This window comes from Euphorbia lathyris, chromosome 9 (assembly GCF_963576675.1).
Source record: "Euphorbia lathyris chromosome 9, ddEupLath1.1, whole genome shotgun sequence".
NCBI lineage: Eukaryota > Viridiplantae > Streptophyta > Magnoliopsida > Malpighiales > Euphorbiaceae > Euphorbia > Euphorbia lathyris.
The window spans coordinates 57342678-57362158 of NC_088918.1; the positions used below are offsets into that span (position 1 = coordinate 57342678).

Below are 19481 nucleotides of genomic sequence, written 5' to 3' on the forward strand. Positions count from 1 at the left end.
GGAAAAAATAAAAGACAAAAAGAGATTTCAAGTTGTTTGTTTAAATTAAAGTTTTCCTAGATATTCTTCAAGTGCAAATAAAAGATTTTTGCCATTTTAAACCGTTTCCAAAATATCACGTGTTGAAACCTTAATTCGTTCCAACGGCGGATTAAGCGAACCTTGTAATTAAAATCGTTTTCTATTTGTAAATAATAGAGTTTTGAATTGTTTCCTAATTAAATGGTTTTGTACAAAATAAATTGACTTATATGCTTAATCACGTTTTTAGATTAAAACGGTTTGCTCAATGTTTTCAAACGCTCGAGTCGTTCCAACGGCGATTCGAGGGAACATCATTAACGGGGTTTTGAAACGTACCTAAATCGTTCCAACGGCGATTAAGGTACGAATCATGTAAATAAACTCGTTTTTGTGAGTGAGATTAGCGTAGATGTAATATACGATATAAAGCATAAATCACACGGTGAATAAATCAATTCTTTCTTCTCCCCCTCTCTCTCCTATGTATTTTAAATTTATGCAAAATGGGTGGTTCTTTACTGAAATGGCTTTTAATGACATGCTCAAAACGGTTTTCAAAGCGAGAAAGAAAAGGTTTCAAATGAATTTTAAACTTAAAGAAATATGCGATTAGTCCGTTATCGCCTAACACGCTGAGTAGGAGGCCGGTGGTTCATAATCGGGCGATGTCGGGGTGCCTAGTAGCCTTTCTTCGGAAAGGAGCTAGCCTTCTCGGCTCGTACCTAATTTTCCCGAACCCTCACCGGTCTCCCGCAAGGGATCGGTGTTCATTTTCCTATTCGTGGGTGGCGACTCTTCCATACTCCGAGCTCCGGTCCTGCCGAGCAGCTTGATTCCACGATTGGTTGCTTCCGGCGCCAATCACCGCTTACGTCGCCATGAGGTGTCCACCTCCCGGTCCGCACGGGCGAGGCCGTCGGCACCTTGTCTAACAATCGTTTTTATCAAAATGAAAACCTAAAATCCCGTTTGGACAAAAAAATGATAAATTTTAAATAAAATCCCTATGGTTTCACTAATTTTCAGATAAAGGACTATGATTTACTTTTTTTCAAAGTAAGGACTGGAGTTTTCAACTTTAGCAAAATAAGGACTTTTTCGATTGATACTAATAAAATCAACATTGATGACTTCAAAAATGACATATCTTTAAGAACTACTAATATTGTAAGCAATTTTAATTTTTTAAATTTTTTATTTTGAGATTATTTAGATGATATTTGGTAAAGAGAGAGAAAGTTAATGTTTAGAGAGAGAAAGTTTCAAAAAATATGATTTTCGAAAATAAAAAATGTAGTTTCATAGAAAATATGACATTGAACAACTTTAATTCTTGAAAATTTTCATTTTCATGTCGTTAAAGATGGTTTTAATAACATTAATCCAAAAGGTCATTGTTTTCTTAAAAGTGCGAAACTTCAATCCTTGTTTTGACAAAAAGTAAACTACAGTCCGTTATCTGAAAATTAGTGAAACCACAGGGGTTTTATTTGAAATTTACCCAAAAAAAATTACAGGACCAGTTTGACGAAAAGTGAAAGTATAGAGAATTTTTTTAAACTTTACCCAAAAATAAAAAAATCAAATCAAATATTACAATCGCATTTAAAGGCATTTCATCCCTAAATATATTTTGAATTTGTAAAAAACATAAAACTCTTGCTTTTTTAATCAATTGATATTCAACGAGTGCAAAACACATAAATAGAATATATTTTGAATTTGTAAAAAACATAAAACTCTTGCTTTTTTAATCAATTGATATTCAACGAGTGCAAAACACATAAACATGGGAACTGGCGCTTGAATGGTTTTTATGGTTGTCTAGAACGGTCTAGACAAAAGTGGTAAATTCTACGAAATTTAGCTTCACAGTCTACTCTTCCTTGGGCTATTATAGGGGATTTTAATGATTTGTTAACTCGTGAGGATAAAAAGGGAATTAATGACCATCCAGAATGGTGTTTTAAAGGGTTCCGTAAAACCATGGATGATTGTGGTCTTTCTTCCCTTCCTCTGGAAGACTATCCGTTCACTTGGATCCGTCATAGAGGTAAATGGAATGAGGTGCAGGAAAAATTAGATCGGGTGTTCACGACTGATAATTGGCTTAATATCTTCCCTAATAGCTCGTCTCACAATACCATTGCAACAGTGTCTAATCACTCTCCTATCATTCTCCAAACGGAAGACTCTATTACTTCCCGTTCTAGTAAGCAGTTTCGGTTCGAGAATAAATGGATAAGGGAACCTGAGATGGCAAGGATTGTATTAAATGAATGGCTTAATAGTGGTGATAAGAGTCTGTCTGATAGACTGAAGGCAATTACAGATAGTCTGGATAAATGGGGCCGTGGAATAAATGTGAATTTCATGAGAGAAGTTAAATACCTTTCAAATCAACTTGAGGTTCTGCGCAGCTCCAGCCACGGTCAGACGGCGTCTGAATACGAGAAGGTGCAGGCTGATCTTATTAAAATTCTGGTTCAAGAAGACGACCATTGGCGTCAACGCTCCAGAATTCAATGGCTCCAAGAAGGGGATTCTAATTCTCGGTTTTTCCACTCCTTTGCTAATGGAAGAAGGCGACGTAACTTCATTCCTAAACTGCAGCGTGATGATGGTAGCGTTGCTACAGAAGCTGACGATCTCTGTAAGGTTGCGCAAGAGTATTTTGGTTCTATTTTCTCTCAAAGCAATATTGATTTTCAGGAGGTGGAAAAGGTGGTATCTCGAAAAGTCACTGATGAACAGAATATGGCTCTGTCAGCTCCTTTCTCCTTGGAGGAATTTAAAATCGCGTTATTTGGAATGCATCCCGACAAAGCTCCGGGCCCGGACGGATTCAACCCTCGTTTTTATCAGAAATTCTGGGGTATCCTTGGTCCTGAAATTTTTAAAGCCAGATGCCATTGGCTTGAGATAGGTATGACGCGGCCTCGCGCGGTTGTGGAGCGAGGCCGATCTTATGGATAAGTGTACCCCGTCGTTATCAAGTAATAAATTTCTGGTTAAGTCCAGGTTATCGTCCACAGGATTTATTTCTGCAAGTATCGAGTTACTTGGTCTCAGGTGTTATCTAGGGTTAGGGGGTTTTGAGTTGGCTTTCTAAGTTAATCTACTCCTAGGTTGAATTATACTATTCCTAGCTAAGTTATCCGATTCTAACTAAGTTATTCTACGCCTAATTAAGTTACTCTACCCCTAATTAAGTTAAACTACTCCTAAGTGATCTTTTACCAATGCAATTATCCGAAGGAACATGAAGGGATACGATGATAATGAAAATAGATTGTTTAAGCAATTGAATTAAAACCTAAGTCACTTGTGTCCGAGGCGATTAACCCGACCTATCCTCCTAAAGTCCCTAGTTCGTGATTCCCTTGTAAGGCCGAAACTAGCTCTAAGGCTCAGCAATTTGGGCTTAATCTTCTATAGGGTCGTCAATCCTATAGGCACTGACTAGGTCAGATTCAGCTCACAATATGTGCCAACTTGATTTTGGGATTATCGAATGAGTTAAACCAATCAGACAAAGCGTAAGACAAAGATTAAAGCATTAAAACAATTGAATGAACAAGAACTATAATATATATCAAAGATGAAAGTATTGTCACGAAGTTACAATGAGCCTAGGATTCATAACATGTATCAAAGGCTAGACAGAATATAAAAGAAGAAAAATCCCTTTCAGGGAACCTGTCTACCAATGCAGGCGTCTTCCTAGGACTTAAGGATGGAGCTTGAGCAATCCTCGGTGAACGGAGCTTCAGAGTTGTCTTCAATGGAGGTTTGAAGGATATGGAGGAGGTGGAGAGGATTTCTCAAGATGAAAAGCTAAGAAAATTACAAAGATAAAAGATATTAATTTACATTGGAAAAACTCTATTTATAGGCGTGGCTCGGCCCTCTTTTTGACCTATTTTCGTGTCCTTATGCAGGTAGGAAGTCGTGGGGTCCGTCGTGGCATCGTGGGGGCGGAATTGGTCTTTTTGACCAATTCCCGCAGGTCTGCTCGCCGAGCAGGCGCTACTCGCGGCGAGCAGCGCCCTGCTCGGCGAGCAGGCCTCTGGCGGCCTGCTCGGTGAGTAGGCCTCCAGGGGCCTGCTCGGCAAGCAGGCATGGCCTACGGAGGCCCGCTCGTCGAGCATTCTTGCCCGGTATGCCCCCGCGTCCTTGCCGACTGCCGTCGATGCCTTTTTCATCTGAACTTATACCTGCGTATGTACAGAAACTCCAGATAACATTAGTCCAAAGGCTAAATTGACCCGCTAATCGCTTATTTTGAGCAAACGCTTCGTTTGGTGCGACTTTTGACGGACCAATTAGCTTCAAAAGATAACGGAATTATACTATGCATGCTATTTTGGCCGTAATTGCCTAAATTGGTCATAAAACGAGCCTAAACAACGAAAAATAAATAAAACGTTTCCAATTCCTAACTAACTCACACAAAAGCATTTAAATGCGAGAAATGCTCGCTTATTAACTAAATAATGCTAAAACCCGTCCTAAAACCGTACCCAAAGATAGGGGTTTTTGACCCCTATCAAACCTCCTCGCACTTAAAACTTTACTTGTCCCCAAGTAAATTAAAAAACTAAACCCGCAATCACAAGCAAGCCAGAAAACCTCCCGGTTTGACTAGGTGCTTGACACAATTTCGAGCATCTGTAATTACATGCATTCGGAAATACAAAGTAGAGACACGATATCCAAAAGCCGCATTTCAATTATCATAGGTCATATGTTTTAAGGAAAAGGACACATGTTCAATTAAACGAGCTTGAGGGGATCGCTAAGTAAAACACCTCACCATAGGTAGTTCACTCATTTCACACAATTTTGGTGGCTAAAGTGTTTACTCTCGGCTTATGTTCTTGCTTAGGATTACGTTGATTTTGCACGTTCATCCGAGTTCCTCTACTATGCTATATGACTCCGATGATATCAAAAACAGCCTCGAATTGGGGTTGTAATGTGGTTAGAGGGTTAAAGGTACAACAAGGGTTAATAGTTCTAGCGCTAGAAAAACAAAGTTCAAATGGCTTTAGCAAATATGAAGTGATTGAGCTTTTTATTCATCCATTATTCTCTTTTTGGGATGTTTTCTTGAGACGTTTTGATTTAAAGAACTGGGGGATGAAGTTCTCCCCTTTTAGTTCGTCTCTTTTCTTTTCTTTTCTTTTTTTTCTGTTTTTCTCTTCTTCCCTTTTTTTTGGATAGTGATGCTCATTCACTTATTAGCCTTTTGGCTTGCTACTATAATGCCATAAACAAAGAAAAAGCGCTAGAAGAAAACAAAGGCTCAATTTGAGCTTTGCAAAAATTTTGGGTTAAGTAGCAAACCAAGTTGTGGTTTGCAAAAAAAGGTTAGAACGAAAGAAAAATCTATAAACTACAAAAATATAGGCTCAAAGGGGCTTCCTAGAGTGGACGAAAAAGAGAAAATAAGGTAAAGAAAAGGGTTAATTCTAATGAGGCCGATTCATCGTTTATCATCGCATGTAGGTTCAACACAGTATTAGGTGCAAAATCTGTAATCTTTCCACAAGTCAAAGCATTCACACAAAAATGTCAAGAAAAAGAGCTTTTTGATGTTCGCTCTTAGGCTCAAATTCAACTCACAATTCTTTGGGTTTCAATTTTGTGTTTACTAGTTTTCCCCAAACTCAAGTTTAATATCACATGCCTTCAATTCTTAAGTTATCTACCTAAGTAATGATTTTAGCATTTCTTCAAAAGTAGGGTCTAAATGCAAACTTTAGCTCATGCTCTTACAGATACAAGGATTGTGTCCTACACCTAAACTAGTCGTCATGCAATATTAGATTCGGTTCTCAGTCTTTGAGGATAAATAACAAAGTTTAGATTCGAAGGAGGTTCACGGTTTTAGGTCCTAAACATGCAAAAACATAAATAAAACCCGAAAACGCTAAACTAAACTAGACACGACGCAACAAAAATTAAAAAATTTATACAATTTTTATAAGTTTGTCTACCCCTCCTCCTCACACTAAAAATATGCAATAAGTTCCAACATTGCATCACAAATCATAAAGTACGAGTGTAAAAAAGTCAGGGTGGAGAAGACAACTTACTGATCATCTTGAAGACGGAGGATTTGGACACCCGAAGTGTCTTTACCGAGATAAAGTTTGAGTCGATGTCCATTTACTTTCTGGGTGGTTCCATCATTCAACATAATCTCAACCATACCGGAGGGATGTGCGTCAAGAACTGAGAATGGTCCATACCATCTACTCTTGAGCTTGCCAGGGAAGAATCTCAATCGGGAGTTATAAAGCAGCACTTGGTCGCCTTTTTGGAAGGTTTTCCGCTGTACTTTTTTTATTGTGCACCCTCTTGGTTCGTTCTTTGTACAGTTTGGCATTCTCGTAAGAGTTGTATCGGAGCTCATCCAGTTCATGTAGTTGTGTTAACCGTAGGTCACCTGAAAGTTTAGGGTCAAAGTTTAGAAATTTTAGCGCCCAATAAGCTTTGTGCTCTAATTCAACAGGCAAATGACAAGATTTCCCGAAAACTAAACGGTAGGGGGACATTCCTATGGGAGTCTTGAATGCTGTCCGGTATGCCCACAGAGCATCGTCCAGTTTAAGACTCCAATCTTTTCTAGCATTCCCCACTGTTTTCTCAAGAATACGTTTTAGCTCTCTGTTTGACACTTCTACCTGACCACTTGTCAAACTGCTTATTGCAGAAATGGGATCCCCCATCACTAATGATAGTCCGTGGGGTTCCAAATCTGGCAAAGATATTCTTTCTTAGGAATTTTATCACTACTCGAGCATCGTTTGTGGGTAAGGCTTCGGCCTCTACCCATTTAGAGACATAATCAACCGCGACAAGAATGTATTGGTTGGTGTGTGACATAGGGAAAGGTCCCATAAAGTCTATGCCCCAAACATCAAATAGCTCACAGACGAGTATGCCTTGTTGAAGCATCTCATTCCTCCTAGAGATATTCCCTACTCTCTGACATGCATCACAGTATTTAATATAACTATTGACATCACTATGCATTTGTGGCCACCAAAGCCCACTTTGGAGGATTTTTGCCACTGTCCTATCTGGCCCAAAGTGGCCGCCTGGTTCCCTAGAGTGGCACATGTTAATCACTGACTCTACCTCCTCCTCAGGTATACATCTCCTAATCATGCCATCGGTGCAGAATCGAAATAAATAAGGTTCTTCCCAAAAATATTGTTTGCTTTCAAACAAAAACTTACGTCTTTTGTTTGCATCTAAATCAAGAGGAAGAATGTTACCGACTTTGTAGTTCGCGATGTCTGCAAACCAGGGGAGAGTTTTTACCGAATATAACGTTTCATCCGGGAATACCTCCTTGATTGCCTCATGCTCTAAGGATTGCTGATCTGACTCTAACTTGGATAGGTGGTCCGCTATCACGTTTTCCACCCTTTTCTTGTCTCTGATCTCGATGTCAAATTCTTGGAGTAGTAAGATCCAACGGATCAGCCTAGGTTTGCATCCTGCTTGCTCATCAGATATCTCAAGGCTGCATGGTCAGTAAAAACAATTACCTTAGACAGCACCAAATAAGATCTAAATTTGTCAAAGGCAAAAACTACGGCTAGCAATTCCTTTTCAGTTATTGAGTAATTCTGTTGTGCATCATTTAAGGTTTTGCTAGCATAGAAGATTGAGCGAAAAAGCTTATCTACCCTCTGCCCAAGACAGGCTCCTACATCCAGATCACTGGCATCGCACATTAACTCAAAGGGAAGGGACCAATCCGGGCTTACCATAATAGGTGCTTCGATTAATTTCTTTTTCAGTAATTTAAATGCAAGCATACATCCTTCATTGAAATTAAAATCAGCATCTTTCAGTAATAATTGAGTGAGGGGTTTATTGATTTTTGAAAAGTCTTTTATGAACCGTCTATAAAACCCCGCATGTCCTAAAAAGCTCCTAACCAATTTTACATTGGTAGGGGGTGGCAGCTTTTCAATTACCTCAATTTTTGCCGGATCGACCTCGATCCCCTTTCCCGACACCTTGTGTCCTAACACTATACAATTTTGGACCATAAACTGGCACTTTTTCCAATTGAGTGCCAAGTTTTTGTCTTCACAACGTTCTAAGACTCGGTCCAGGTTTTCAAGACATTGGTCGAAAGTAGGTCCTACAACATTAAAATCATCCATGAAAATTTTTAGGAACTCCTCGACCATGTCAGAAAACATAGCCATCATACAACGTTGGAATGTGGCAGGGGCATTACATAATCCGAAAGGCATCCGCCTATATGTGAAAGTCCCATAGGGACAAGTGAATGTGGTTTTCTCTTGGTCCAAAGGGTCCACAGGAATTTGCATATAGCCGGATAGCCCATCTAAAGTACAGAAAAATTCGTGCCCTGCCAACCTTTCCAACATTTGGTCAATAAATGGTAAAGGGAAGTGGTCTTTACGGGTGGCCTCGTTTAATTTCCTATAATCTATGCATACACGCCAACTCGTAACCTTTCTAGTTGGGATTAATTCCCCCTTTTCGTTCTCCATTACCGTCGTCCCCCCCTTTTTGGGCACGCATTGAACCGGGCTTACCCATTGGCTATCAGAAATCGGAAAGATGATACCTGCGTCGAGGAGTTTTATAACCTCGGCTTTTACCACCTCTTTCATGTTAGGGTTGAGCCGTCGTTGAGGTTGGGCAGATGGCTTGATCTCTTCCTCAAGGAAAATCCTATGCGTGCAGATTTTGGGGTCGATGCCTTTGATGTCGTGGATTGACCATCCAAAGGCCCCTTTATGTCACATCAGCACCTCCACCAATTTTTCTTCCTGTTCAACTGTCAACAAAGAAGAAATAATAACGGGTAAATCTGTGGGAGGTTGAAGAAAAACATATTTCAGATTGTTGGGCAAGGGCTTAAGCTCCAATTCTGGAGGTTCCTCTAACGAGGTTTTGGGTTTAGGTTTGATCTCGCGATCAAGATCCTCTTTTCTACCCTTGACCCAATAACATTTTTCAGGTGGGAGATCTTCAAATGGTTCATTCGAGTTTTCACATCCCTCACCACCTAGACCGAGTTCTAAAGAGGTATTTCTCATGTTAAGGTCAACTTCCTCAATACATTCATCTATTAGCGCATCTACAAAGTTACAACTTTTGGAGCGTTCTTGAGGAAATTTCATAGACTCATAAACGTTAAATGTTACCTCTTCGTCCTGCACCCTTAGGGCCAATTTACCTCCATGGACGTCTATCAGTGTCCTACCGGTTGCAAGGAACGATCTCCCAAGGAGAATGGGGACGGAGTCATCTTCTTCCATGTCGAGGACCACAAAATCGACCGGGAAGATCAGTTTGTCCACCTTCACCAATACATCTTCAACTATGCCTCTAGGCCGTGCGATCGACCTATCCGCTAGCTGCAGTGTCATGTTTGTTGGTTTAGGCTCTCCGAGTCCCAATTTCCTGAAAATTGATAAAGGCATAAGATTAATACTTGCTCCTAAATCGCATAATGCCCTATCTATGTGCATGTTGCCTATCCTACACGGGATGGTAAAGCTCCCTTGATCTTTAAGCTTGGGGGGTAATTTATGGGTGATTATGGCTGAGCATTGTTCTGTTAAAGCCACTATCTCATTTTCCCCAAACTTTTTCTTTTTCGACAACATGTCTTTAAGAAATTTTGCATAGTTCGGCATTTCCTCTAATGCTTCCATTAATGGAATATTGATTTCTAGTCTACTAAGGATTTCCGAAAACCGAGCAAATTTCTTATCTAGGTTGGCCTTTTTCTGTTTCTGAGGAAATGGCAGTTTTGGTGCATAAGGCCTAACTACTTTTTCTACAGCTACTTCAGGAGCTGGAGTTTCAGATGCGGGACCGGGGTTGCTTACCACTTCCGGTTCCCTACTTACCTGAGGTGACAGATGTGTTTGCGATGGAGGTGCCACGAGTGTGTCCACTTCTTTGCCGCTCCTTAGGGCGATGGCTTGAATTGCCTCCCCTTGTAAGAGGAACGCCTCTTGGCACTCCCTTTCTTCTTGTCTGATTGCGGCAAGCTGGTTGCTCAGGGTCCTGCATGCCTCCTCGTTGGCTGCTAGTCGGACGGATATCTCTCTTAACAGGGTCATTATTCCTTCTGAGCACTCTATTTGCCTGCCATAAAAATCAGAGTTAGAATGGGAACATTGAAGGGTATCCACGGGTGCCATGTAGGGCGCCGGTGGATATCATGTATGCTCCTGATCGTAATAGTTGTAAGTTGGGGGTTCAGAATTATACCTTTGATGATTACCCAAGTAACTTACATTCTCACCTCTAGGTACGTAATAGTTGATGTGGCATACCCTACCGGGGTGATTCTGGCCGCATCTCTCGCAAAACGGTGTCCTTGGTTGGTTATTACGGCTGTATGAAGCCACAAGGAAATCCATTTTTGTGTTGAGATCGTTCATGGACGGATTTGACGCTCTGTTGTCCATAGTTGCTGGAAGAACGATTTTATAAGTACAAGTGATGTTACAGAATTTAAGTAATAGTATATCAACAAGTATTTGTATATACAAGTATAAGTTATAGTCGAATATAAACAAGTATGATATAAACAAGTATATATATAGACAAGTATAAGCTATAGGCAAGTATGAATGATATAAACAAAGATATTAATAATGAATGCCTAAACTAACAAATCGACCTTTGGTTCGATATTGCACAAGAAATAAATCCCCGGCAACGGCGCCAAAAACTTGATGCGCCTTCACCTAAGTTGGGATGAAGACTCACTAAGGGATAAGTGTACCCCGTCGTTATCAAGTAATAAATTTCTGGTTAAGTCCAGGTTATCGTCCACATGATTTATTTCTGCAAGTATCGAGTTACTTGGTCTCAGGTGTTATCTAGGCTTAGGGGGTTTTGAGTTGGTTTTCTAAGTTAATCTACTCCTAGGTTGAATTATACTATTCCTAGCTAAGTTATCCGATTCTAACTAAGTTATTCTACGCCTAATTAAGTTACTCTACCCCTAATTAAGTTAAACTACTCCTAAGTGATCTTTTACCAATGCAATTATCCGAAGGAACATGAAGGGATATGATGATAATGAAAATAGATTGTTTAAGCAATTGAATTAAAACCTAAGTCACTTATGTCCGAGGCGATTAACCCGACCTATCCTCCTAAAGTCCCTAGTTCGTGATTCCCTTGTAAGGCCGAAACTAGCTCTAAGGCTCAGCAATTTGGGCTTAATCTTCTATAGGGTCGTCAATCCTATAGGCACTGACTAGGTCAGATTCAGCTCGCAATATATGCCAACTTGATTTTGGGATTATCGAATGAGTTAAACCAATCAGACAAAGAGTAAGACAAAGATTAAAGCATTAAAACAATTGAATGAACAAGAACTATAATATATATCAAAGATGAAAGTATTGTCACGAAGTTACAATGAGCCTAGGATTCATAACATGTATCAGAGGCTAGACAGAATATAAAAGAAGAAAAATCCCTTTCAGGGAACCTGTCTACCAATGCAGGCGTCTTCCTAGGACTTAAGGATGGAGCTTGAGCAATCCTCGGTGAACGGAGCTTCGGAGTTGTCTTCAATGGAGGTTTGAAGGATATGGAGGAGGTGGAGAGGATTTCTCAAGAAGAAAAGCTAAGAAAATTACAAAGATAAAAGATACTAATTTACATTGGAAAAACTCTATTTATAGGCGTGGCTCGGCCTTCTTTTTGACCTATTTTCGTGTCCTTATACAGATAGGAAGTCGTGGGGTCCGTCGTGGCATCGTGGTGGCGGAATTGGTCTTTTTGACCAATTCCTGCAGGTCTGCTCGCCGAGCAGGGCGAGCTGCTCGGCGAGCAGGCGCTACTCGCGGCGAGCAGCGCCCTGCTCGGCGAGCAGGCCTCTGGGGGCCTGCTCGGTGAGTAGGCCTCCAGGGGCCTGCTCGGCGAGCAGGCATGGCCTACGAAGGCCCACTCGTCGAGCATTCTTGCCCGCTATGCCCCCGCGTGCTTGCCGACTGCCGTCGATGCCTTTTTCGTCCACCTGCGCATGTACAGAAACTCTAGATAACATTAGTCCAAAGGCTAAATTGACCCGCCAATCGCTTATTTTGAGCAAACGCTTCGTTTGGTGCGAATTTTGACGGACCAATTAGCTTTAAAAGATAACGGAATTATACTATGCATGCTATTTTGGCCGTAATTGCCTAAATTGGTCATAAAACGAGCCTAAACAACGAAAAATAAATAAAACGTTTCCAATTCCTAACTAACTCACACAAAAGCATTTAAATGCGAGAAATGCTCGCTTATTAACTAAATAATGCTAAAACCCATCCTAAAACCGTACCCAAAGATAGGGGTTTTTAACCCCTATCAAGGTACTTTCCCGCCCAATCTTAATGATTCAATTATTGCTCTTATTCCTAAATGCAACTCTCCATCTACTATGCGAGACCTTCGCCCTATCGCTCTGTGTAATGTGCTTTATAAAATCGTTTCAAAGGTGTTGGCTAATAGATTGAAAGGAGTATTATCTGACATTATTTCTGAAAACCAATCGGCTTTTCTCAAAGGTCGGTCAATTCTTGACAATGTCATGATTGCCTTTGAAACTATTCACAGTATGAGATGTAATGTGGCTAAAAACAGGGTGATGTGGCTCTTAAAATTGACATAAGCAAAGCCTATGACAGGGTGGATTGGAATTTCTTAAAGGAAATTATGTTGAAACTGGGGTTTAATGAAGCTTGGGTGCACTTAATTATGCTCTGTGTTACTTGTTAAGCCCAAAATATACCTAAATTATCATACATAAATACATTAAATTTACATTGAAATCATGCTAATTATATTCATTTGGAATACTTTTACGTCTTTATTTACTTCTTTGATACAAGGTACTTAAATATTTGGTAAAATCCAAATAGGAGCAAAAACGGAGCTAAAACGGAGCTAGAATGGAGGAAAAACCTTAAAAACGTACCGAGAATGCATATCAGTCAGAAGAACGCTCGAGGAGGACGAAAAGCAGTCGAGAGACAGGGAATAATCTCTCTATCGCGACTGAGATTTTGAGAATCTCAGTCGCGACTTACGGAGGCCGGCTCGGGGGAAAAATGAAGTTTTAAGCTCGCCCATATACCCCCTGTTGCGACTGAGATTTTCAGAATCTCAGTCGCGACAGCGAACCTCCCTGCACACTAAACACATGTTTAAAACGGAAAAACGCGTATGTTCGTTCGGATAAAAGCGACCCTTCACCAGCAGACACGACCCGTCATTTACAACCCTTCAACAACTATAAATAAGTGATCCATTTCAGAAATCAAGGTTGGTAAGGTTGGAAAAGTTAGAGAAATTAGAGAAGAAAGTTGTTATGTTGAGTTTCTGATTCAGAAAAGAATCAGAAAGTTAGATTTCATTTCTGTAAACAATCGTGATGTACACGAATTGTATTTAGATTAGTTATAAACACAGTATTAGTTTAGTTTTCATTCTGATAGTGGACGAGACTAGTCTCTATTCCGAAGATCCAGCGAGAAGAATTGACAGCTGAAGCGCATGAGGTTTGACGAACCTACGGAGTTTGAGAGAAGGATTGACGACCCGGATCTCAAAGTTTTCGTTGCAATGCTATCCAAGTTTCTACTTCTCTGTTAACTTGTGAAAATTCACATTTCATTAATGATATACTTACTTATTCAATACATTCTTACTGTTGTTATTTTGATATTGTTCTGACAAAATGATTTTCAAAATGATAAATTGGTGTTTTTATTAAAACGTTCTATTCCATCTTATTCATATAAGAACTTTGTTGAACACTTAACAAATTTGGTTTTTATGGATGACATGATCGCTGATCGCGGCTTATCAGAAATAAAACACTAGTTTGATTAAGGTAGGAATCATCTCAACACCAGGGGGATTTCTATGGTTCGAAGCCGTTTAATTGAGTATATCGCTATATTGTTACATGTCCATAATCTCACAAAGTTAAAGTTGCTTTCTTTGCTTTATGAAAATAATTTTTTTTTTGTTCCGATTACGGAAGTATCTGCTTTATAATCAAAATTCCAAAACGGAATTGTTCTCTAAACTCAATATAATCCTTCTACCTAATCCTAATTTACCAAAACCAATTCCATCAATTAAAACGTATTTCTTTTATTAAACCTAAACACGTGATTAAACCGAATTAAATAAAGTTTTAGTTAAAAAGCGTTCCCTGTGGGTTCGATATCTTTTATTACTACAAGCGTATACCGTGCACTTGCAGAAATCGCTCAACAAGTTTTTGGCGCCGTTGCCGGGGAACGCCAAAATTTTTGACAAAATTTTAAATTTTTCGTGTTTTATTTCGAATCTAGGTTTAAACATACTTATTTTAACTTTTGTAATTTAATAGTTTTCATTTACTAATTTATTTATTTTTCAAAATTCTGTTTTGTAGGTAGTTTCGGTTCGTGCAAGATTTCAGGTTCATGCGCAGTTCTCGAAGTTCAGGCATTGTACCAGACCCTATAGACCCAGAAATTGAGAAAACCATTAGGAAGAACAAGAAAAATAAGAAAAACAAAAATAAGACCCCAGTAAAAACACGTACCGAGCCAGAAAAAATGGCAGACCCACCAACACTTATGGAATACGCTAGGCCATGTGTGGCCGGTGTAACCAATAGTATCGTTAGACCCAGAATCACCGCAAATCAATTTGAAATTAAGCCAGCTTTGCTTAATATGTTGCAGAATAATGTAACATTTTACGGGTTACCTAACGAAAATCCTAACACCCACTTAACAAATTTCCTTGAAATTTGTGATACTTTTAAAATCCCAGATGTGACTGCAGAAGAAATCAAACTTCGCCTCTTTCCTTTCACTTTGAAGGATAGAGCCAAAGAATGGTTAACTTCTATGCCAGCCGCAACTTTTGCCACTTGGGAACAATTAGCCCAAGCGTTTTTATCTAAATATTTTCCTTTAGCAAAAACCGAAAGAGTCATAAAGGAGTTAACATCTTTTTCTCAAAACGATAATGAGACTCTTTATGAAACTTGGGAACGTTTTAAAGAACTTCAACGTTTATGCCCACACCACCAATTACCCACTGAACTTTTAATGCAAACATTTTACAATGGACTAAATCCTACAACTAAGGGTTCATTAGATGCTATGTCGGGAGGGCTATTTATGAAGAAAACATCAGCCCAAGCGAGAGAACTTTTGGAGGAAATGGCAATCAACAGCAGTATGTGGCCCGCGGAACGTGGACATATGCCGGTGGCAAAACCATCATCCTCAACCACATCATCAGTTAAAGGTATAGTTGAACTTGATCCAGTCGCGATGCTACAAGCCCAATTTTCTGCTTTATCGCACAAAATTGACAAGTTTATGGCACCACGCGATACCAATGGTAATCCAATCCAAACGGATATGGACTACGAAAATATGAGTGAGATCGAACAGGTAAATTTTGTCCAAGGGCAAAACCAAACTAATAATCCTTATTCTAATACTTATAATTCTGGATGGAGGAATCATCCTAACCTTAATTGGAAAGATAACAGTAACAATAATATTAGTGCTAATCAAAATCGTACCACTAATTATCAAAATCAGTCAAGAGATACGATTAGCACTTTATCTTCTAAAATCGACAAGTTTATAGATGCTATCAGTGGAAAAATAAGTAATCACGATGATGGTTTTAAACGGATCGAAAATAAATTCGATCAGCTTATTAAAAACCACTCATCTAGCATCCATAATTTGGAGATTCAAATTGGTCAACTTGCTAAATCAATTACATCCCGAAAAGAGGGAAGTCTTCCCAGCCATACGGAAGAAAATCCGAAAGAGCAGGTGAAGGCTATTACTCTTCGTTCAGGGAAAAATTATCAAGGGCTTGAAATGCCCAAAGATGCAACATTATCAGGAAATGATTTACCAAAGTCCAAAGAAGATATCTTAATCACAAATAATTCACCATCTGACGCAGGTACCAAAACTTTTGTACCCAAGCCACCTTTTCCGCACAAAGTCCGAAATAAGGACTATGATAAACAACTTCTAACGTTTTTGGATAAACTTAAAAATTTGCATATCAATTTGACATTTATGGATGCAATAACACAAATTCCTAACTATGGTAAGTTTTTAAAGGATTTGATTTCAAAGAAAATCAGTTGGGAAGGAATTTCATCCATTTCGTTAACTGAAGACTGTAGTTCAATAGTATCAAGTAATTTGCCCACTAAACTCAAGGATCCCGGATGTTTTACTATTCCGTGTAAGTTGGGAGATATTGAATTCCCAAGTTGTCTTTGTGATTTAGGAGCAAGTATAAACTTAATGCCATTGTCTATTTTTAACAAGTTAGGTTTAGAAGAAGATATCAAACGTACCAATATGGTTTTGCAATTAGCGGATCAAACCACTAAGAGGCCATATGGTATAATTGAAGATGTTTTAGTCAAAGTCGATAAATTCATTTTTCCTACCGATTTTGTTATCTTAGACTTTGCATATGATGTGAATTGCCCTTTAATTTTTGGTAGACCGTTTATGAACACGGGACGCGCTCTAGTTGATGTGTCGGAAGGGAAGGTAGTTTTAAGGATAGGAGAAGATAAGGTCGAGTTTAATATGAACAAAGCGATGAAATACCCTATGGAGGAATTCGCTTGTATGAAACTTGATTTAGTCGAGGAATGTGTCAATGATGTAATTCAAAGTGAAGAAATGATTGAACATATAATAGATGAGGAATTAGATGATAAGGACCCAGAGCCTTTGATTAGAGAAGATGGACCAGTTCCGCCTTCAATTGTAACACCCCCTAAATTAGAACTTAAAGAGTTACCCAGTCATTTGAGGTACGCTTTCTTAGGCGAAGGCGATTCTCTACCTATAATTATTTCTAACAAATTAACAAGCGATCAAGAAGAAAAATTCAAAGAAGTTGTGAGAAATAGGATAGGAAGTATGGGATGGCAAATTTCAGACCTAAAAGGAATTAATCCTAGTATAGTAATGCACAGAATTCACTTAGAAGAGGATAAGCCACCTAAAGCGGATAGGCAAAGACGCTTAAATCCGAACATGAAAGAAGTAGTCAAAAATGAGATTACTAAACTTTTAGACAATGGAATCATTTATCCGATCTCGGATAGTGAATGGGTTAGTCCAATCCATTGTGTACCTAAAAAGGGAGGCATAACTGTTGTAAGAAATGATGAAGGTGAACTGATACCTACACGAACCACCACCGGTTGGAGGGTTTGTATAGACTATAGGAACCTAAATAAAGCTACTAGGAAAGATCATTTTCCTCTACCTTTCATTGATCAAATGATCGAAAGGAAAGCCGGTCATGCATTTTACTGTTTCCTAGACGGTTACTCCGGATTCTTTCAAATTTACATTTACCCGGATGACCAAGATAAAACAACCTTCACATGTCCTTACGGAACATTTGCATATAGGAGAATGCCTTTTGGTCTATGTAACGCACCAGCAACTTTTCAACGTTGTATGACAGCAATCTTTAACGACTTCATTGAAGACATAATGGAAGTTTTCATGGATGATTTTTCAGTTTATGGAGATTCTTTCGATGCGTGTTTACAAAACTTAGATAAAGTATTGTCTAGATGTGAGGAAACGAATTTAGTATTAAATTGGGAAAAATGTCATTTCATGGTAGACGAATGAATTGTTTTAGGTCATAAGATATCTGAAAAAGGTTTAGAGGTGGACAGAGCAAAGACTTCAGTTATAGAAAAATTACCCCCACCAACCACTGTTAAGGGAGTAAGATCATTTTTAGGTCATGCAGGTTTTTACAGACGGTTAATAAAGAACTTTTCTGTAATCTCCAAACCACTTACTAATTTGCTTATGAAGGATTCAACTTTTGATTTTAATAAAGATTGTTTACAAGCTTTCAATACTTTGAAAACGGCTTTAGTCAGTACACCTATAATATCGAAACCCGATTGGAATCTACCTTTTGAAATTATGTGTGATGCGAGTGACTTAGCTGTAGGATGTGTATTAGGTCAAAGGAAGGATAAGAAACTTCATGTTATATATTATGCGAGTCACACTTTGTCCGGTGCACAACTAAATTACACCACAACTGAAAAAGAAATGTTAGCAGTAGTTTTTGCATGTGATAAATTCCGATCTTATTTGTTAGGATCCAAAGTTATCATTTATACTGATCATGCAGCTTTACGATATTTATTTGCTAAGAAAGATGCAAAACCACGTCTTATTAGATGGGTTTTACTATTGCAAGAATTTGACATTGAGATTAAAGACAAAAAGGGAGTTGAAAACCTGGTCGCCGATCATCTATCAAGACTTGAGGATGAAAACGGTCCCATCGGTGAAACATCAGGCATTCGAGATGATTTCCCCGATGAACATCTCATGCAAGTAAAAAGTGTCATAGCTCCATGGTATGCGGATATAGCCAATTACTTAGCCGCACATGTTGTGCCAGATGGATTGACTTCTCAGCAAAAGAAGAAATTCTTTTCAGAAGTTAAGAAATATTTTTGGGAAGATCCATTCTTGTTCAAAACATGTGGCGATGGAATACTTAGGAGATGTGTTAGTGAGTTTGTACATGACTCTATAATGTTAGAATGTCATGCTAGCGCTTACGGAGGTCATAATAGCGTAAGCAAAACAGCAGCTAGAATACTTGAATGCAGATTCTTTTGGCCTACTCTGTTTAAAGATGTCTGTTCATTTATTATCCGTTGTGATAAGTGTCAAAGAACAGGGAATATAGGAAGGAAAGATGAAATGCCTCTTACGAACATATTGGAAGTTGAAATCTTCGACGTATGGGGAATTGATTTCATGGGTCCTTTTCCTCTTTCTTTTGGCAAAAATTACATATTAGTAGCCGTAGATTATGTTTCAAAGTGGGTTGAAGCAATTGCAACCCCGACAAATGATTCTAAAGTAGTTGTTAAGTTTTTAAATTCAATATTCTGTCGATTTGGAGTTCCTAGGGTTATGGTAAGCGACGGTGGTACTCATTTCGTAAATAGAGCTTTTGAGTTACTTATGAAAAAATACGGAGTACACCATCGTATCTATACACCGTACCATCCTCAAACGAATGGTCAAGCAGAAATTTCAAATAGAGAACTCAAATGGATACTTGAGAAAACAGTTTCGTCTTCTAGAAGAGACTGGGCACATAAACTTGACGATGCATTATGGGCGTACCGTACTGCATTTAAAACACCTATCGGGATGGCACCTTATAGATTAGTCTATGGTAAAGCTTGTCATTTGCCGGTTGAATTAGAACATAAAGCATATTGGGCTATAAAAACCCTTAATTATGATTTGCAAAGCGCAGGGAAAAAGCGTTTGTTTGACTTAAACGAGTTGGATGAATTACGCTATTTGTCC

The 19481-nt window shown here is 38.9% G+C and overlaps 1 non-coding gene across 1 annotated transcript; it reads right to left on the bottom strand.

Moving 5' to 3' along the window:
- Positions 1-15035: 15035 nt before the first annotated feature.
- On the bottom strand, positions 15036-15142 carry LOC136207695 (small nucleolar RNA R71). Its single transcript, XR_010676824.1, has one exon. It is a non-coding gene; the product is annotated as a small nucleolar RNA R71 (small nucleolar RNA).
- Positions 15143-19481: the final 4339 nt, after the last annotated feature.